At 39.1% G+C, this 12668-nt stretch overlaps 1 protein-coding gene across 2 annotated transcripts in view; it reads right to left on the bottom strand.

The window, feature by feature from the left end:
- RHOBTB1 (Rho related BTB domain containing 1) overlaps positions 1–12668 on the bottom strand; it is a 114926-nt gene that overhangs the window by 73389 nt on the left and 28869 nt on the right. The window contains exon 1 of one of the 2 annotated variants that reach the window (XM_055274409.2): positions 225–302. The exons of the other annotated variant lie outside the window; for it this stretch is intronic. The gene's annotated coding sequence lies outside the window, so the exon portion shown is untranslated. Of the gene's footprint in view, positions 1–224; positions 303–12668 lie in introns of those variants that run through there. 2 annotated transcript variants of the gene reach the window in all.

The following is a 12668-nucleotide window of genomic DNA, read 5'->3' on the forward strand; positions in this document are numbered from 1 at the left end:
GGTGCCTCAGCTCTACGCAGACCCGACGGGCCCGGGCACGCAGGCGGATCGCCCGGGACAAACCGACACAGAGCATGGGAGACCCCAGCCCTTTCCCCGCGCTGCCGGGAAGGGAGAGTCTGGGCCATCTGTGTCCCCGTACCCCATCCCCAACATCCCACCCACTCCCGTGCCTTTGCTGGCCCTTTGTCCCAGGCTCTGGAAAAGTAAGTTGGGCCACTAACCGGCTGGGCAGCATGGCTTTCTTCCCCCTATGAGCTGACCGGCCGCGGACTCCGAGGGAGGACATTGGCTTTTGTTTCAAAACCGAGCCCAGCTGCTGACTAAGGGCTGCATTAGCCCAGCCTCCTCCTCCCTGGGCGGCTGCACGTGCTGGCTGGCTCCTCCATTCTGGGTTACCTTCCTCCGCGACTTGGCGGGAGGGGTCCCCCCAGGGGGCGTAGGGACGCACCGCTGACCCCGACCCGGGTACAGAGGTGATTTACAACCTCCTGCAAATGGCTGAGTGAGGAGGTGAAATTGACTGTGGCCTCCATAGGCTGTCTTGGTCTTCCAAGACAGCCCATGCCGCCTCACGAAACTTCTCTCTCTTCCAGGCTGACCCGTGAGTTCTGAGGACAGAACCAGGGGTAGTTTTCATGCGTTCGCATAAATGCTTATAGAGTGACAAGATGCCAGGTGCCTTGCCAAGCTCTACGGAGGTGACAGTGAAAGCAAACAACCGGGTCCCTGCCATCAGGGAGCTTTCAGTCAGCTTGCTAAAATTAGTACGCCTTACAAAACCCATCACTCCTAGCCTGTCAAGAGATCACTGGGGAATAAAGACACAACTGTGTTCAGCTACCCAGAGGAATGAATATATTCATTTAATAAACCTTTATTGAGTAGGCTGTGTGCGGAGAGCTGGGGATACAAAGATGGAAACAATGTCATTCTTGGCCTCACCAGTTCTCAGATAATGTGTTCCTGAGATACTGAAGGACTGGGAAAAGAGAGTCCATTCTATTATAAGGGATACTTCTTTGGCTTATTCCCCCAAAAACAGGATGCGTGAAAAAATTCTAAAAGCAAACACACTTCTCGGTCCCTCAGTTTCTTCCAGGAAACCATCTTCAGTTTCCTGATTAATTACCCTCCAGCCAAGATTCCCAGGTGAATTCCAGTCCAGTGGATATTTCTACTCTTCCTCACTTGCTTATGTTCTCTTGAAGTCAAAGGCTTGCCTGGTGCTCTCTGAATCCCCAAGAGACCCCAGAAAATAGTGGAATCCAATGTTTTTACGAGGAAAGTTATCACCGGCAACCTCCTTTGTTTAAGCCATTCCCACGGCAGTATCTTTGAAAATGGAGTTACCAAGGCGCTAGTCTTTGATATCGGAAAGAGAGGGTAGTGAAAAGTCAAGTACAGGTGTCTACTCCAAGAACACATCCAAGAGGTGGGTGATCATTTACTTGGCATAAAACTGACTTCCCGGCCCGCGGGGGTGGCTCACGCCTGTAATCTCAGCGCTTTGGGAGGCCGAGGCGGGCGGATCACGAGGTCAGCAGTTCGAGACCAGCCTGGCCAATATGGTAAAACCCCGTCTCTACTAAAAATACAAAAATTGGCTGGGCGTGGTGGCGCACGCCTGTAGTCCCAGCTACTTGGGAGACTGAGGCAGAAAAATCGCTTGAACCTGGGAGGCGGAGGTTGCAGTGAGCTGAGATCGCACCACTGCACTCCAGCCTGGGCGACAGAGCAAGACTCCTTCTCAGAAAAAAAAAACAAAAAAACTGACTTCCCTTAGTATTTTGCAAAATGACTCCATCTTGAAAGTCTTAATCAAAATACATTCTTTTCAGGTACAAATTTCTTGGGAAAAGTTAATTAACCCTGTTCACTCCTAGCAATCAGTCCCCTTCATTACAAGCCATTTCTCATCAAACTGCCCTGGCAGCTAAAAAATAGGGTAGAAACTCAAAAGAAATGGGAATCAACATGTATCGCGGCCCTCATATGTGGCGGGCACAGGGCTGGGTGGCTTAAAACACATTTTCTCATGTAATCCCCACAACAACTGATGAGGCAGATGCTATTATTGTCCTAATTATTTTACAGACGAGGTAACAGGCATGGAGAAGTTAGTTTTCTGATGTCTTGACAGTTGCATTTGCACTTGGGGTGGTCTGTGCCAAAGTCTTATTTTATCACTGACCTGCTTTTTAACAGCCTGCTTTTCCTCAGTTTCTTCCATTTTCTCAGTTCTAAATTTAAAAAAATTCAGTGTCATGCTTCTCTTAAATAATAGGCAGGTGTCTATACCAGAAAGACACACAAAGACCCCACCTGGCAGGGTACCCTTCAGCTCTTGACCTCCACCCCCAGGGCACACCAAGGCTCACAGGCTTCCAAAGGATGCTCCTTCTAAAGGGGATAAAGAACAGTCAGCCATCTTGGAATTACCTAGCTGAATGCCTAAATCTGAGGGAAACTGGAAGACCTTTCAAGAAAATAAGTTGGTATCAACAGTAATTCAGATACAGCAGAGGAAAAGTCATTGTTCTGGGAAGTCCCTCCAAACAAGGGCAGTGATCAGAGAAAGACGTTGCCACATGGTACTATGTAGCCCCAAACTTTACGTATAAAACCTCAGACTGTGGAAAAGTTGGAGAAAATGCAGCAAGTAGTACAGACCGTATTTTGCTAATAGGAAAAGAGAGAAAAGGAATCATATCAAATAATGCCTGTAATCACTGTCATGAGTGTATCTCTCCTCTTGTTATTTCCATGAAACGATCCATTTTTGTATACTAAAATCATTGCTTGCTGATAGAATCAGTACCATTCCCTTTAAGTAAACATAAAAAATGGTACCTAAATGGAATTAAAGCAACACTGTATCTTTAAACACTTTCATGTTTCTATTGCACAAAGGTAATTTTAAAACTTGTGACTAGCTTTTATGGCAAATATTTTATCAAAGTCATAGAATTAAAAAAAATCCCACAATCTAGACATAGAATTGTTCCACTATCACAGAAGAATCCTCTCATACTACCTCTTTATATTTGCACCTCCAATCCCCAACCATTAATCTGTTCTCCATCTCTAGAGGTTTTTTTATTGTGAGACTGTTATATTAATGGGAAGGTAAGTATGTAATATTTTGAGATTGGCTTTTTTTGTTTGTTTGTTTGTTTTTTTACTAAGCATAATGCTCTTGAGTTTCATCCATGGTGTTGAACGTATCAATAGTTCATTCCTTATTATTGCTGAATAAATTTTTATTGCATGGATGTATCAGAGTTTGTTTATCCATTCACCCACTGAAGGATATTTGAGTAGTTTCCAGTATTTTGCTATTAATATTATGAAAAACACTTCCATAAACATTTGTGTATAGGTTTTGTGTGAGCATAAGTTTTTATTTCTGTGGGATGAATACTGAAGAATGCAATTGCTAGGTCATATGCTAAATAAAAAACTGCTAAACCATTTTCCAGAATGGCTGCACCGTTCACATTTCCACCAGTAATGTATGAGAGATCTCCACATCCTCACTAGCATTTGTATTATCATCATTTTTTACAAAGTTTCACTTGTTATAATAGTTGTGTAGAGACAACTCATTGTAGTGTTACTTTGCATTCTCCTAATGAATAATAATGTTGAATATATTTTCATTGGCTTTTTTTTTGCCATTCTTATCTCCTCTTTGCTGAAATATCTGCTCAAGTCTTTTGCCTATTTTATAATTGGATTGTCTATCTTTTTACTGTTGAGTTTTTAAGAGTTTAAAAAAATACATTCTGGGGTGGTAGAATTTTCAAATTGCAAATTAAGTACTACCATCCCAAGGTATATTTTCAACTCAAATATATTGTTCAACATTTTTATTGCCATCAATTTTATCAAGAACATTCTTAGGTAAGAGAAGTACTTACATAAAACTCCTATAGAAAGAGTCTTTTCAGGTTTATTTTATAAGACTGCATTTCAGTGGTTGGTAAGGAACAGGGAGACCTTAGCCACATGTAGCCGAGGCTGAGCCTTGTGACAGGTGCAGATGCCTCCTGGGGCCAATGCAGCTGGTCACAGCAGTGGCTTTGTCCAATCAGGCCTAACCTAAGAAGAGAGCTTCATGCGTCCATCTCTCTGCTCTGGATGCAGCATGTGATGCTGTCATTGGCTATTTAGAAGAAATTATCCTGGATGATGAGTTCCAGGAGTTACAGAGAAATTTTGGGGACTAGTACTAACAGGGGTTTGAAGCACGAAAGAGAATAAGCTCATGTATGGCCCATTTTAAAGAATAAGTATTTGGTAGAAAGGTATATTGAGAAACAGTTGTTGGAGTAGATTCTTGCAGTTAAGCCAGTGGCTTTAATAACACCCAACAACTTTTTGGCTTCCTAAAGAGGAAGAGGCTGGTGACATATTTATGCTGCTCATGCTTATGGATTTTCTGACTTTTAAGGAAATGCTTCTGGACTACAGAGGAGAATAAGAAGGCTGGACACTGGCCTTTAGCAGTGGTTTAGTGGCAACTTCCTTGTACAAATCATTTTACGTGTTAGCTTCTAGCAATGAGGTCAGTCTGGACGGCACGGGCCTAATAGGCTGTTGGGCTCCAGCTAGTGATGACAAACAGGAAAGACTGACTGTTCTGAGGCTCTTCATTAATGCTAAGTATTGACGGGTCCTAAAGAAAATGACTTGACCTCCTGAGACCTCTGTTTCTCCTAAAATACCTTATTGTGTTCAGTTACTCTAATATTCCTGCTAAAGTAGATGCTTCTCCAAGGTGCGTCTGAGTCAGACAAGTCTCAAACAAGATGATGTGCAGCCTTCCATCTAGGGTCCCTTCCCCAGCTTTCATGTCATGGATATGTCAACATCAAGGCATAACCTACCATCACTAACCCTTTCTGTCCCAAATACCACAGGCTGTCTTTGAACGAATCTGTGTGTTCATAGTTTTTGCACTTGGGTAAAAGTGAAAGACCCTTCAGCCTGAGTGGCCCAGCTCTGCAGGATTTTGACTACTTGGGAATTATCTCAGGTATTACTCAGACCAACTCTTCAGATCTCTAAAGCTCCTATTTTCTTCCCACTGTTCTGGGGGAAATCAGAGCAAGTTTTGGTTATGGGAATCAACTAAAAAGTGATGTATTTTTCCTAAAAGCTACAGGTGGAAATTAACTCTTAGGTTTGCAGTCCAGTTATGACTGTTGGTATTGATGTGGTTTCCAGGAGAAGCTTTTTTTTTTTTTAAAAAAAGCATAACTTTGGAAACAAATTTATAGATAAATACTCAGGCTAACCTAATGGATCTATTCTTGGCATTTCCTATGATTACCCATTTAAAGACAGAAGCATTAGATACTCTGCACTTTTCATTGTTAGTTCTGTGAAGACAAAGTGTCTTTTCCATTGCAGTTTCTATTTTACTGAGCACCAATGAAATGTAGGCTATGTACTGAAAATAGACCAAAAGGTATCCTTTTCTTATAGCATGTTAAATTATTTGTGTAGGTTTGCCTAAAGTCCTTTCTGTGTGGATTCATTCATTAGGTTTTCTGTTGGGGTAGGGTGAGTTTGGTAAAATGTGATCTGCAACTCTAACTGCAGTCTTTCTGTCAAAATTTGTCCTACCAAGATGGTGTTCCACTGGTCTAGCTCAACATGCATAAGAGGAGGTAGCAAACAGTTTTTATGGTCATCTGTCTGACTTTGTTTAGGCATGGCATAGCAGATTGGAAAACATGTATGTCACAACTCTAGAAAGGAAAAAGACAACAGTTTAATGTATAATGTGTATCTTTGACATTTTAAAAAGCAAAAATATGATTTTGTACTGGAAAAAATCTGCATTTGAGAGAGAAATTTATTTCATGAACTACATTCTTAATATTACAAAAGGTGTTAATGCTAGATTTCAACTTTACCTAATTAAAAATAAATTACATTTATGTGTCATAGCACGTTTAAGGCTATCTTGCCTGACCACCTGTTTCATATAACTTTCTCTTTATGAAACAAGTTTAAAAAACCAAAAATGAAACATAGATTAAAGGGATCAGCGGGTAACAGAAAGAGAAAGAAAACGGTATTGTATTTTGGCCATCTCACTAACTAGGATGTAATTCTGTGCTACTTCCTTAACCCACTGCACCGCAAAGTTCCATATATCAAATGGGGACAAGAATAATAACTTTCCAAAAAGTCCTTGAGGGGACTAAATGAAATAATGTTTGTGGAAAATGTTTTGCAAGATGTAAAGCTCTATATCTACTCGTAAGTGTAAAAATGGGCTCATTATGAGGCCCCTTAAACAATGCTGTGCAGCATAGGGTATCATTTAATTTAGGAGTGCCAAAGATTAATAATATAGCAACTGTATCATTCCCCCAACTCCTCCCTCCCCAAATGCTGACTGTAAGTATTACACATAAAAGCTTCCACCAAATTGTATGAGGTAGAAAATTTAGTATTTGAGGTTTGAACGTTTTGCTCTGCCATTGACTTGCAACTGCTGTGTTTTCTCCCATCTGTACAAGTTAGCTAAACTACATGCAGAAACTAGGAAAGTAAGTGGACTACAAATACATACACAAACACCCTATTTCAGAAAAATAATTTCCCCTATGTTCATATCACATTTTCCTGCATACCAAGCATCTGTAATATACATGCCATTTAATCTTTATGACAACCTTAAGAATTATTCCAAATGGGAGAGATGGGGAAAAGACATTTCTGAGAGGGTAAATGACTTGCTCTCTGTTAGCAGAGGGGGAACCAGAATTCTGACTAATACAAAATTCTAACCCTGATCTTCTGACTATGTGGATGCAAAGCTTTTGAAGTAATTTAGTGTATAGTACACTAACTTGTATATAGATACCGCTTCAAAAGGAATACAAGTGCTTTAGAAACACCAATGTCCTGGAAGGAGACCTACCCATCAGTTCCTGGAAAGAGGCTGAATTGTGAGGCTTTCCTTAATTGGCACCACCCGTCCTTTCATAATGGTTCCTAATCTAAAAGCAAAGATGACCTCATTTCTTGCACTGGACTCAATAGTATCCTTCTCTCTACACACAATTTCAGAGTATCCTTAGCTCTGTAAATATTTATGCCTACTTTAATATTTCACATGACCTAAATTTATCATTTGGCAAACTCCCCCTTTATGGTCAAGTAGTTAACTGCATCACATGTGGGTAACATAAGCCATTAAACACTTCAGGATCAGCATCGAACGTGCACAATCACTTAGCTTGTAAACATAAGCCGATGATTCCAGGGATCAGAGGCTAAGGCTCACATCCTGTCATGGTATCAATCTTAGAGGAGCTTGAAGATTTGGTGAGAGGCACGGAAGCTTCATGCTTCTCCATCCCCATGGTGCTTTGAATGGCACTTTGGGCAGGAAAGTGCATAGTCAATGGTTGTTAATAATGGTAAATGATTTGGGAGGCCAAGGCGGGCAGATTGCCTGAGGTCAGCAGTATGAGACCAGCCTGGTCAACATGATGAAACCCCGTCGCTACTAAAAATACAAAAAATTAGCCGGGCATGCTGGCAGGCACCTGTAATCCCAGTTACTCAGGAGGCTGAGGCAGGAGAATTGCTTGAACCCAGGAGGCGGAGGTTGCAGTGAGCTGAGATCACGCCACTGCACTCCAGCCTGGGCAATAGAGCGAGACTCTGTCACCACCCCCCGCCCCCCAAAAAAAGAATGGTACATGATAAAACTTTTATAAGACACCTTAGTTGTAATTTATTCTAATCACTCATATATAAAGGCCAGCTATATGATTTATGACAAAGCTGGAATTTTAAAGCTGGAATTTTAAAACTGTCTTTTATGGTGTTATCTGTTCTACTGTGACCACTGTCAACACTGATCACCCATGAAAAGGCACTTTGAGATCATAAAATATGTTTCACAAAGATTACAGTGTCATAAACAACTATGGGACTAGTGGGCATGATAATAATAAACACCGAGATCACCACCTGTCTTTTTAAGCTGTAATAATACTAATTAGCACTTAGTAAGTACCCACTATGTGTTGGGCATGGAGCCAAATGCTTTTACACTCGCTTTCATTAACTCCTCACAATGACTTAATGAAGGAGGCACCACTATTATCCCCATTTTATAGATGAGGAAGCCGAGGATCAAAAAGAGCAAGTCACTTGCCACAGGTCAAATACTTAGATAGTATTATTTATCTTAAAGTAGGTACTACTGACAGAGAAAGGTTCTACTTTCATATAATTAGCATTTCATATTTACCCGTCCTTATTCATTCAAAGTATTGCTGATTACAATGCATGACATCACCCTGTGTACTTGAAAGACTAATGGGCTACAGCTCATCTTACATTCTGATATCAAACTCAGGTAAATTACCTTAGTATTTTATATATCCAAAGTTTCATGTAGATTAAAGGTTGAGTAGAGTTGAAGAGAACTGATCTCTATGACCTGACAACTTCAGGATTCTCGGGGTCCTTGACAAACAGCCAATACTTGTGGATCAGGTGTCGATGAGCGACATGCCCTCACAACCATGAATTCAAAGAAAACACAATTTGTGGGAAATACACGATGCAATCTTTAGTTCATTCCTTGCGATTTCCTTAACAAATTAAACTATTGCTCCACTTCCTGATGAAACAAGCAGGATACTACAGTGATTGTACCTTGTGCCAGCAAGGTCAGGTTGATGAGATAAAATGGGAAAGTCATGTGGAAAAACACACAGCCCATTTCAACAGATGGAGTTATTATAAAATTTCATTTAAATATATGGACAACATGGGTAAGGTTAGCCTCCTCGTGAGTGTATCATTTGTTCTCAACTATTCAGGTAGAGAATAAAGATATCTCGATGTTTAAGTATCCATATCTATCCAGTGGGGGAATAAGCTATACACACAAGACCCCATTATTTCTAAAGTGAGGCTTCTTTCTTCTTAATTCTTGGCCAATCCCATATCCTTGCTGGAGACCCTGCTTCTCTCATGCCTTTCTCTGAAGTTACATGGCACCTGAAGAAACAGTGGCATTTGTGTGGGATGAATACCAAATGAGACACTCCTAGGAAACAAAAAGTAGTACCTAAGCGACTTTTGTCTTAACAGTTTTCAATACCTCAATCCAAACAATTCCTCTTTTTAATAACAGAGGTGATATGCCATGTACTGTGAAGATAAGGAGTTCTATTTTCTACCGAAAGAAATCTATCACACCTGTTGTTTTTATAAGCATTATCATTTATACCATAATTACAGTATACAGTATACTGTTATTACAGTGATAACAGTATAGTGTAATAACAGTATCTTGTTTATACTGTAATATTTCTGGGCTTGATGTTTCTTCTCGATAAAACAGTTGAGGTGGCTAATGATGAAAAAAAAGCATATATATCCTGAACAATAGTTTATAAATAGAAACACAAAGACACATGAAAAACCCTTTGAAATTCACTTTCAGTTTATACTCTTTCCTACTACACATTAATGAGGGACTGAGATACTGGGAGATAGTAAAATGTCCTGTTAAAAAAAACATTAAGTTACATCCAGTGTAATTTTAAGCTTTAAATTTACTTTAACTCTATTCCATGTTATTGTGGTTTAATCAATTAAATAGGTAAACTTGGCTAATTATAACCATTACCTTTTTTAAAAGTGTATGTGTGTGGGTTTGTGTGTAGTTTTATTTATTTATTTATTTGGCTCTACAAATACAATGAACATTAGCCTGGTGAGAATATAGACCATTGGCTTGAAAGTAGAAAATGCCTCAAGCCTGGCAGTTATCAGCTCCTGTGGGAGAATTTCCTTGGGCAAGTCAAGTCACTTCTCTGAGTCCAGTTTCTTCCTCTGTAAAATGAAAGTGCTCTGAGTGAAGTAAAAGAGTTTATGACAGACCAGAGTACCAGGGTTATTACACTCTTCGTGTTGAAATTATTATAAAAATACAGAAGATATAGCAGTCTCAAAAAGGCTTTACAGTTTTATTTTGGAAATATTTAAAAACATATTCAATGAGCACTGAATGAATTCTTTCCATGTTCTTCTTATTAAATTAAACTGACAGTTTTATTATTTACTCACTGATGGCTATCATTTGGCTTGGGTTTAGGGTTGCCAGATAAAATAGAGGACACCCAATTACATTCAAATATCTCATGCAATATTTGAGACATATCTGTACCAAGAGATTATTCAGTTTGTTTAAAATTCAAGTGTCAGTGGTGTCGTGTATTCTTATTTGTTAAATCTGGAAACCTACTTGAAAAAAAGGATGAGAAAGAGGAGAAAAATTGGATGGAAGGAAAGGTGACAAAATTATTTTTGAAATTACCCAAATAGTGAATTTAATAAATAAAAGGAGGTAAGTTGGTCAAGTAACATTTCCCAAAGTGTGTTCTGTTGTACCAGCCCTGAGTGGAACTATTAAAAAAAGGGAAATAGCCTTTTATTTTTTAACATAAATGGTCAAGTTTCAGAAATAGTTCATATTTTATCCTCTTCTTAAAGAAAATTATAATTTCTAATAAGGGTTCTCAGGGCATTTATATGTGAAAGTAAATTATGCATTTATAAGAGGGAAATAGTCCACCTTGAGCTACCCATACTTATTTGAAAAGGGGAACCTTTTCTTTTCTTTCTTTCTTCCTTTTTTTTTTTTTTTTTTTAAGATGTAGTCTCGTTCTGTTGCCCAGGCTGGAATGCAGTGGTGCCATCTCTGCTTACTGCAACCTCTGCTTCCTGGGTTCAAGCAATTCTCCTGCCTCAGCCTCCTAAGTAGCTGGGTTTACAGGCGTGCACCACACTTCCAGCTAATTTTTGTATTTTTAGTAGATGGGGTTTCACCATGTTGGCAAGGCTGGTCTTGAACTCCTGATCTCGTGATCTGCCTGCTTCGGCCTCCCAAAGTGCTGGGATTACAGGTGTGAGCCACCGCACCTGGCCAGCAAGGGGAACCTTCTTTATGGTTTTAAAATGCCACAATTCAATTCACGTGTTAACACACTTTGTGAACATCAGAGTAAATAACAAAAAAAGGCTGTACAGACATGGATCAATCATGCACAGCAACATAACAAGAATGCTTCCTTCTGATTGAGCAGAGTAATTATTCAAGGAGTATCTGTCCTGAGCTATCCCAAACCACAGAGAGTTGCCAGCTATCATTACATAGCACAAATACTTCCATTTAAATTGCCAGACTCTTGTGTACCAGCAATGCTGATTATAAAACAGAGTAATTAGGGTAGCAGAGAGGCAGCTGACTTAGTGTAAGAAAGCCTTACCTTAGTCTAAATTTGTGGTCTACAATGTGTCAGTTACAGATACTCAGAAGGGTCCAGAGTTTGAATGCAAGGGAAACAGGAACCCATATGTGCATCAAACTTGTTTACAGCTTGAAAAAAGAACATATCACTGTCTTGAAAACTAAGTATGTGCTATCCCGATTGATGAAGTATTTTTCATTTAAACATTTTGTTACATTTATAACAACTTTTAGTTATTAATTTTCTCACTCAACACATTGAACTACTATCATGTGGTATTCTGCAAAAGTATCACAGTGGGCCTCATTTGTTAATAGTCTGGTAATACAGTCATGCATCCCTTAACAACAGGGATAGATTCTGAGAAACATGTCCTTAGGCAATTGCATTGTTGTGCAAACATCATATAGAGTGCTTACACAAACCTAGATGGCATAGCCTACTACACACCTAGGCTATATGGTATAGCCCGTTGTTTCTAGGCTGCAAACCTGTACAGCATGTTACTGGATTGAATCCTGTAGGCAATTGTAACACAATGATCAGTATTTGTGTATCTAAACATAGAAAAGGTACAGTAAAAATACGAATAAAGGATTAAAAAAATGGTACGCCTGTATAGGGCATTTACTAGGAATGGAACATGCAGGACTGGAAGTTGTTCTGGGTGAGTCACTGAGTAAATAGTGGGTGAATGTGAAGGCCTAGGGCATTACTACACATTCCTGTGGACTTTATAAACACTGTACTCTCAGGCTACACTAAATTTTAAGATAATATTTTTCTTTCTTCATTAATAAATTAATCTTAGGTTACTATAAGTTTTTTATCTTGTAAACTTAATTTTTAAAAATCTTTTGGCTATTTTATAATAATATTTGGCTTAAAATACAAACACATTGTATAGCTGTACAAAAATATCTTCTTTATATCCTTATTGTATAAGTTTTATTATTTTTAAAAGTGTTTTATTTTCATGTTTTTACTTTTTAGGCTTTTTTTTTTTTGTTAAAATCTAGGACACAAACACACACATTAGCCTAGGCTTACACAGGGTCAGTATCATCAATTTTACTATTTTTCACCTCCACATTTTGTCCCACTGGAAAATGTTATTATAAAACAGAGTAATTAGGGTAGGAGAGAGGCAGCTGACTCAGTATTAGAAAGCATTCCCTTAGTCTAAATTTGTGGTCTACAATGTGTCAGTTACAGATACTCAGAAGGATCCAGAGTTTGAATGCAAGGGAAACAGGAACCCATATGTGCATCAAACTTGTTTACAGCTTGAAAAAAGAACATATCACTATCTTGAACACTAAGAATGTGCTGTCATGATTGATGAAGTATTTTTCATTTAAACAT

The sequence above is a fragment of the Symphalangus syndactylus genome, chromosome 4 (assembly GCF_028878055.3).
Source record: "Symphalangus syndactylus isolate Jambi chromosome 4, NHGRI_mSymSyn1-v2.1_pri, whole genome shotgun sequence".
Lineage (NCBI taxonomy): Eukaryota > Metazoa > Chordata > Mammalia > Primates > Hylobatidae > Symphalangus > Symphalangus syndactylus.